The sequence below is a fragment of the Zerene cesonia genome, chromosome 18 (assembly GCF_012273895.1).
Source record: "Zerene cesonia ecotype Mississippi chromosome 18, Zerene_cesonia_1.1, whole genome shotgun sequence".
Lineage (NCBI taxonomy): Eukaryota > Metazoa > Arthropoda > Insecta > Lepidoptera > Pieridae > Zerene > Zerene cesonia.
The window spans coordinates 5,729,893-5,737,960 of record NC_052119.1 but is presented as its reverse complement, the minus strand read 5'-3'; the positions used below and the strand labels follow the sequence as shown (position 1 = coordinate 5,737,960).

The 8,068-nt window shown below is 31.6% G+C and overlaps 1 protein-coding gene across 2 annotated transcripts in view; it reads left to right on the top strand.

Moving 5' to 3' along the window:
- The window catches only part of LOC119833845, an 80,125-nt gene that overhangs the window by 35,544 nt on the left and 36,513 nt on the right, over positions 1-8,068 (top strand). The window lies entirely within an intron of this gene.

Sequence of the window (8,068 nt, the reverse complement as noted above, 5' to 3'; positions counted from 1 at the left end):
GTTTTAAACAACTTCACAGAAATTCAGCTTGTTGGGACTTTATGTAACTTCGAATGTCTAAATTGACCGGACTATAAAGGATATCGCAATTATAAGCAATGGGATTAAACAGATAATAAGTTAACACGTGCCTACAGCGTCCAACTGTCTTTGTAACTACACATTACATAACCTTAACAATGTAATAGAGTTCCTCGGTTCACAAATTAAACTTCGCGATGGATGTGACAAGGTGTTGACGTTAGTCCCTGGAAGCTTTCAATGCAGTTCTACATCATTAGAAGAAAGTTATAAATAACTCACTGTTCTCAAGGATTCTGACGCTTACTTATTAGTTGTAGTTCTTAAATACAATAAAACAAACCGTAAGAACTGTTAAAATAAACTGTTGAAAGTCACTTTTGTTATTAGTAACTTGGTTGATTAGTCTTTAATTTTTCCTGTAATTATTTGTTACAATAGTTTCCGTTCAGTTACAATAGCATATGCGCAAAATTTCGCAATTTAATACTTAATAGCGCATACGTTTCACGTACAATTTTTTTTTCGTACTCCAAGTTAGATATATTCCATATTTACTGAGCCCAGGGGTATATTTATGACGCTGAATTTTACACAACAGTTTTAAATCCCACTTAAATCTATCCTTGCCCAGTATAATGCTCATAGAAATAGATATCTTGAGTCTATTTCTACATAGTATAATTTACTATGAATTTATCATACATAAATTGCAATGTTGAAAAAGTTTGTTAATATTTTTAGTGTATAATTTATCGAATAGCATATTCATGGCCGATAATATTAGCTCGTAGAATCATATTGCAAAAGGCGTCACATGGTATCTAACCTCTATCTTGTGGTTTGTTAAAAACCTCCAAGTAATTGTTCTGGCGTGCGGTCACGCCGAGCCATCCAAATAACCATATTTTCTTTCTGTGATACCTCGAACCTTGATTATGTCGGTCGAATGGCACGTTTTATTACGCAACCGAGATTAGCAGGTTTGCAGTTTCAACACAAACATTCTTTCTTAATCAAACAGCTGGAAATTCTCTCATTAACTGCGTTTTATGGTGTTTGTGTATCACATTGATAAACTTTGACTCACGAGACGTCTGAACGATTTGGGAATGCGAAGTACAGTTTCATTGTGTGCCTACCGCATACCGGCTTATGTTTAAATATTATATTGAACACTATTCGGACGGAGCTGACACGATTCTTATAAAATAATATTTGCGATTACACAATGTTCATTTCACTTATCGCAATATTTGTACGACAATTATAAAAACAAATTCTACACGGATAAAGTATACGAAAATACTACATTATGTGTGGTCAATCGTCAGAGGCGTGCTTTCGCATTAATTAGGCGGCTTAGGTTTGACAACGAATGCATTTAGATGTCCGAGAAAATTCCAGATCTCAAATTTTAAACGAGCGGCTGGCCTTAGCTCTTGACGGCCATGTGTTGATATAAAATATGATTTACAAGACTTCATATGCAACTGTGCTGAGGGAATGTCCACTTCATCCTATACTATTTATTGCAACGGGCTCCAAATGATGCATACTAATGCGTAATCAATGCTACTGGGAATTTGTTAATGCGTTATGTATGAGGTGATAATAAAGTGTTTTAATTCTGCAATTAGTCCTTCGTATCAGATAAAAAGTTACTACATGAAGATTTAGATAGCGGAACAATTTAGAATTTTAATTGAATTTCAAAGATTCTACTGTGAGTTATCGTAAAAAAATTAGCAATAGTACAGCGAATTAATATTAAAGAATACAATATAATTATCTCTTTTCTATATTTAAAACGTAGGTATGTATTGTTTGCTAAAAGTTGAGGTTGGTTTCTTATTTTTGTTCAAAATCACAAACATGTTTGCTATTGAAATGCACTCAAACATTCCTTAGGAAAGGCATCGAACTTTTGAACAACACCGGTAGGTGCTAATGCAGTTTTTTTAGAATCCTTTAGCGCACGCAATATTGTTTTAATTTTAGTGCGTGTTAATTATTAGCATATATAGGATTTAATGTTAATGACCAACTCAGGGAACTTATAAGTAACGCTTATTAGAGCACTGACATTGATACATAATTTAAAATTTTAATCAGTTTGGCAAACGATTATCACATTGCAAAAGGTGCTCTTATTTTTCCTTATTTTAAGTTCAAACGTTATTTAATAGGTAGGTATTATTTAAAATCTGTTCAATTGATAAACTCATAACATGACTCATGCGCTTTATTTTTGCCTGATTGCTTCAGCGGGATAGGTATAATCTGTATTTTATACTCGTATTACTTGTACTCTTCTCATTCGGTTCATCAAGTCTCTAGTCACTCACATTTCTAAATCCTATCATACTAATATTATAAATGCGAAAGTTTGTAAGGATGTGTCTGTGTTTGTTGCTCTTTCACGCAAAAGCTACTGAACCGATTGCAATGAAATTTGGTACTTAGACAGCTGGACAACTGGAACAACATATAAGCAACTTTTTATCCCGATATTCCTACGAGATTACTGACTTATGTGGGTGAAACCGCGGGGCGCAGCTAGTTTGCCATAAAGTCGTCACAAACATAACTCATTACTTTGGAGCCCAGGCTTATATGATTAAATCTTTAGAACTGAGTCCTGTTAGAAGTATGATACCTGCATAGAAGTTAGGCTAGCTTCTAAGGCTAGCTAGGCTACCATAAAATTAACAAAATAATGGGTTTTGTTACAAAGTTTATATTACAAAAAGTTTCTATTTAGTTTCATGGGATAATTATGCAATTAAATAAAATTTACATTATACGCTATTTATTTACATATCAATTAAAGTGAACGTGTAGGTTCTCCGATACAACACTGCCGAAAAACCATTTGATTTTTTAATATTTTGTATAAATAATGATGTTAAATTGTTTTCCCTTCATTACTCATTTTGGGCAATGATCTTTTCGACCTCATAAAGGCAAAGCTTGATCAGCTTAATCACCCAACAACGATGCTAATGCGATTAACAGTTTTTCAAACAGCTATGAGCAATTTGTATGACTAAGGTTTGAGTGGTTTGATAAGGCTAATTTTCTTTTCGAAGTTTTCAATGTGGTCATGTAGTCAATGTTGTCAAAGTCTAAATTTATCCATTGTGTCATTGATAAGGTAATTCTGAATATCATTAGGTCACTTCTCTTTTTAATGAACTAAAAATTACTGATTATCACATATTAATAGGACTGATTAGTTGTGTCTACTGTGAAATTGGTAATGTATCGATGATAGCATAAATTGATCAGGTGTAAATATAAAGTAAAAATTATTTTTGCTTATCACTTCTCGAAAATTCAATAATTGTTCTAAAATTATAATATATAGAGCACAATAGAAGATTATTGTTAATTAGGAAAAATTGATCATAATTTTTTATGCCTGGCTTATACAAATACAGTAAACATTTCTCATTAAATTAAGAAAACTATTAAATATTTAAATAAGATAAGTTGTATATTTGAACAAATGTTTAATCTTACAAAAAATGGATAAGAAGTCTGCCACCCATCTTGCGGATTGTCTTTACTAAACCTGATGATCATTATCGATTATTCGTCGAAACTATATGATAGTTTTACTACTAAACATTACGTTAAGTATTTTATAGGCCCCTAAATTGGGCCACAAAGTTCATTGACACATCGATTGCTATCCATAATGACGTCGCGGCACCACAATGTTTTTTTAATGTCATTTTGATACTAGTAAAAAGGTTACGTAACAGATTTTCCTCTCATCGTTTTGAAATAAGTTACTCATAGATTAATTAGATCATTCGTAATAACTGAGGTGTTATTGGTGTTTTTTGACATTCTTATAGCAGGAGTTAGCAATTGGTGTGGGATTTAGAATACACTAGTGACGTGAAGATAACGTTATATAATTTTCTTTGTATCGGATCCTTAGCAATATTGAATTTGGACTATTAGTAGATTATAAGTAATTTAATAATATAATGGAATACAGAGAACAATTGTGTTTGTTTATAATATTATAACTTACTAATATTATAAGCGTATGTTTGGTTCTTTGTTTAATTATCTTTTGCGTTACAAGGGAGTGATGTTACGATATTTGTTTTTTTTTTTTTTTTTATGTCACAGTCGGCAATGGAGCTGGTGGGACGCCTGATGGTAAGCGTTACCACCGCCCATGAACATTTGTAGAGGCGTAAAGTCGATTACAGACCTTACGCCTCTACAAAAATATTGCCGACTTTAAATTGGAAAGGGATTAAGAAAGGATTGGTGAGAGGAATAAAGGAAAGGACTGGGAAGGGTAAGGAAAAGGATATGGGCCTCCGGCTCCCTCACTCACCGAACGAAACACAGCAGAATGCTATTTCACGCCGGTCTTCTGTGGGGGTGTGGTACTTCCCCGGTGCGAGTTGGCCCAATTCGTGCCGAAGCGTGCTCGACTACCGCATATAGAAGTACACAATTGTTTGGGGAAGATAGGAGACTAGAGAATGCTAAATGCTATTTTTATCGCAGTGATACATCTCATTCCCATGCTCCCATGTAAATTTCCTTTGCCAACGGGGGCGAAGCCGTGGACAAAAAGTTAGTACATAATATTGTGTTCTATAATAGAAAAAATAAAATACACCCACGGCTCTCTTTTTTGTTTGTTCTTAACTGATTATAAACAACTATATCAAGTGTCCAAAATTTTGATATAGTGCTGTTAAAGCACTCCAATAATGCATAGCTGCTAAGTTTGATTATGTTTCCTAGTAATTATATTCTTGCGAATTATATATAACGTTTAGAGGTCCTTAGGTAATATCGACCTTTTTACATTGCTGCCGATTTAAATTTCAATTTATTTACATTCGAAGATTACCGCGAGGTGTGAAAAATGTTTTGTAATAAAAAGTGTTGCGGGTGTGTGTGTGTGTTGCATTCGTATTATTATATCCTTGTAATAAATGTTTACTGTTAGATTCCTTATGTAATTTATCATTTAATGTTTACATAATAATCTAGCGCAAATTAAATGAATAAACCTTTAAATATATTGAACAAGGCTAGTTAGATAATAAGATTGAAATTCCATTACTCGCTTGTTCTTTAGAAGAAGGTTTTTGAGTTCTTTCTTTCGTCCTAATTTTTTGCCGCCCTAATTCATTTCTCCATTAAAAAACAAGTACAGATTATATATATATTAAATGATACGAAATATTGGTGTTATATTATCTCTATGCTTTATGTATGTACAACTTTTATTAATTCCCTTTGCCATTGATACACAAGCACTATAAGTAACCAAATTGTTTATATATTACTTCTTTGGAATTAAACCTATGACTATTGCAATAACGTTACTTTAGCACGCAGTTATCCCTATTAATACAACATGCTATATAGTAATAAAATCCCAAACGATATGCTACGGCGCACTTATAGATATGCGGTAAATGAAATCGTTATCAGCCTCTGATATTGCATAGGCGCCATGTAGGAAAACGAATCGATAATTATAAACCAATGTTATGTGTGTCGAGATATAATTCGATGGTCCGATAATTGAAGCATTTGTTGCTAATATCTAGGTGATAACGACGGCGCGTGAACTGCACTTTAGTAATTCATATAGAGACGTTTATTTTAATTAATATATTCAATAAATTTATACCGTTAATATGTGTGATTAGCTCATTTACAAATGGCGTCAGTCAGTTTACATATGCTCAAAGTTTTGTGTATATATTGGTGGTATACTATATAAGTACAAATCCAAAATCAGAATTTTAGGTTAAGTTAGGAGGTGTGTTAGATTTGGTTCGATTTATTTTTAACTATATACCAGATATAGGAGCCCCGGAAAGCGAAGCGCCGTCAACTGGCGGACGTTTGAGAACGAAACTTCTCATCACAATAAGTACAATACATATCTAACAATTTGCCCTCGACACCAATTTATTTTTATTCGTTTAGATATAAGATAAAATAAGAAAAACCTAACCACATGTATTCACGTAATAACTTGTAACCTATATTTTTTTCGTACAAAGCATAATCTATATAGAAACTGTTAATATATAAAAATAATTTATTAAATATTCAATAGTACGTAGGTTTCATTTTACCATGACTAATGAGCTGCGAGTTTTTTTTAAATCAATACAAAATGCTCATAAAATAATATCATAAAAACAGTAGTTCTTTAACATTAAAATGGTATTAGGTATTAATTAAGTTCAATAAAAAATGAATAAAAGTCTATGATTTATTTATTGACTGCGCATAAAAGGATATGAAAATGCTAATTTTTGTGCGCAAATTAAATAAAATATGCTAATTAACTATAAACAATAACTCAGACCGCATAAACAAATATTAAAATTAGCTATCTTGTTATATTTTGTTATTAATTGTAATATAAATTAAAAGGTTATTTAAAATTAGATATTATTTACCAGTATGGATGTTGACGTAAACTTTTTTCGTATTTTTTTTTCATTAATATAATTACGAAATCGTCAACATTTGTATGCAACATATGAAAAAAATCGATAAGATTTAAAATAAATGTCCACAGCTCAAGATACATAAAAATCCCGGTATTTTACAGCAAACTGGTTTTAAATGTTATATTTAACATCAGTAGCTTCAATCATATTTTTCTTATTTTATATATAATTTTTTACCGTGATTACCTTTCTGCTATCGTTGAATACCATATCTCTTAAAGTAAACTGTATTAAAAACTATGAAAACTGTTAAACCTTAAAACAATACCAGAATTAAAAACATTTCGCGTGTATTAACATCACCCTATACAGCAATCAATAGTTTTATTACACATGTGAAGAGCATTAAAATACAATTAAAATTAAAATAGTACAATACGTTATAACACGTCCGTCGATTGTCGTACAAATTGATATAGCATGTAATATAATATAGTTATTGTGTACGCTTTTCAGATATGCTAATGACAATTAAAAGCTTTAAGCAAGATCGTGTCGGAATTCAGTGTTGACGGGACAAGGGGAAAGTATGAGAAAATTGGAGTATGAGAGAGTTGGAATTTTCCTGATCACACACACATGATCATATATGTAATGCACTAACAAATATTTTCTGTCACATGTCCTCCTTGTAAATGTTTTACTGACCATTATGGATATTCAATAGAATTCGGCAAGGGGTGTAATTGTTACACTATAATAAAATTCTATCGTTATGTTCTTTGTGAGCGTTAAATTAAAATAAGAAATTAAAATGGGTATTGGTTTACTACAAACAAATATTTATTGTTACAATCGCATTGTGAATTTTTTTTTCATTGCTGCAACTTAACTCATAATTATAACTGAACAAAATGGGATCAATACTATTAAATAAAAATCTGAATAATATGCGACCTTATTTATTTTTGCCTATATATTTAACGGCATGTGTAGGTGTGTAACATTACAATATTTCGTTAAAAATATGATGAACTTAATCAACTTTAATCCCATATATAAATAAACTGTTATGCCAATGTCCTACAAAATTATATAACCTATATTTGAGCCAGCACCATTCATTCAGGGCACGATAAATAAATGGCTTGCAACATGAAAAATTGCTTGCTTCTCATATTCGTTACTCGCATTGTACCTTATAAATTTACCGTTTGTCTCTTGCCTTACAAGAAGTCCAGTAATGGTTAGTATTTATGAGAAATAAGTCGTCCTTTTCAATGTTTTCATTATCGGCACAAACATTTTTCGGAACATGTTGAGACATTTATTGAAAGTTACTTGATTTAAGGCAAGTTTATTCATTTTTAATATCATGCATAAACACCTTATCTCTTCTCGGTATAAGATGAACAATATATTTCATAGAAAGTAATAGAATTTCATTAATACGTAACTGTTTTGATAAAAATACAGTATTCGATAAATCTAATATATAAAATTCCTCTCACTCCCTGGCGTTACGCTCCTCAAACAATCTGACCTTATCTTTTCCTCCTCATCATTCAAACTTCTTTCATTCTTCC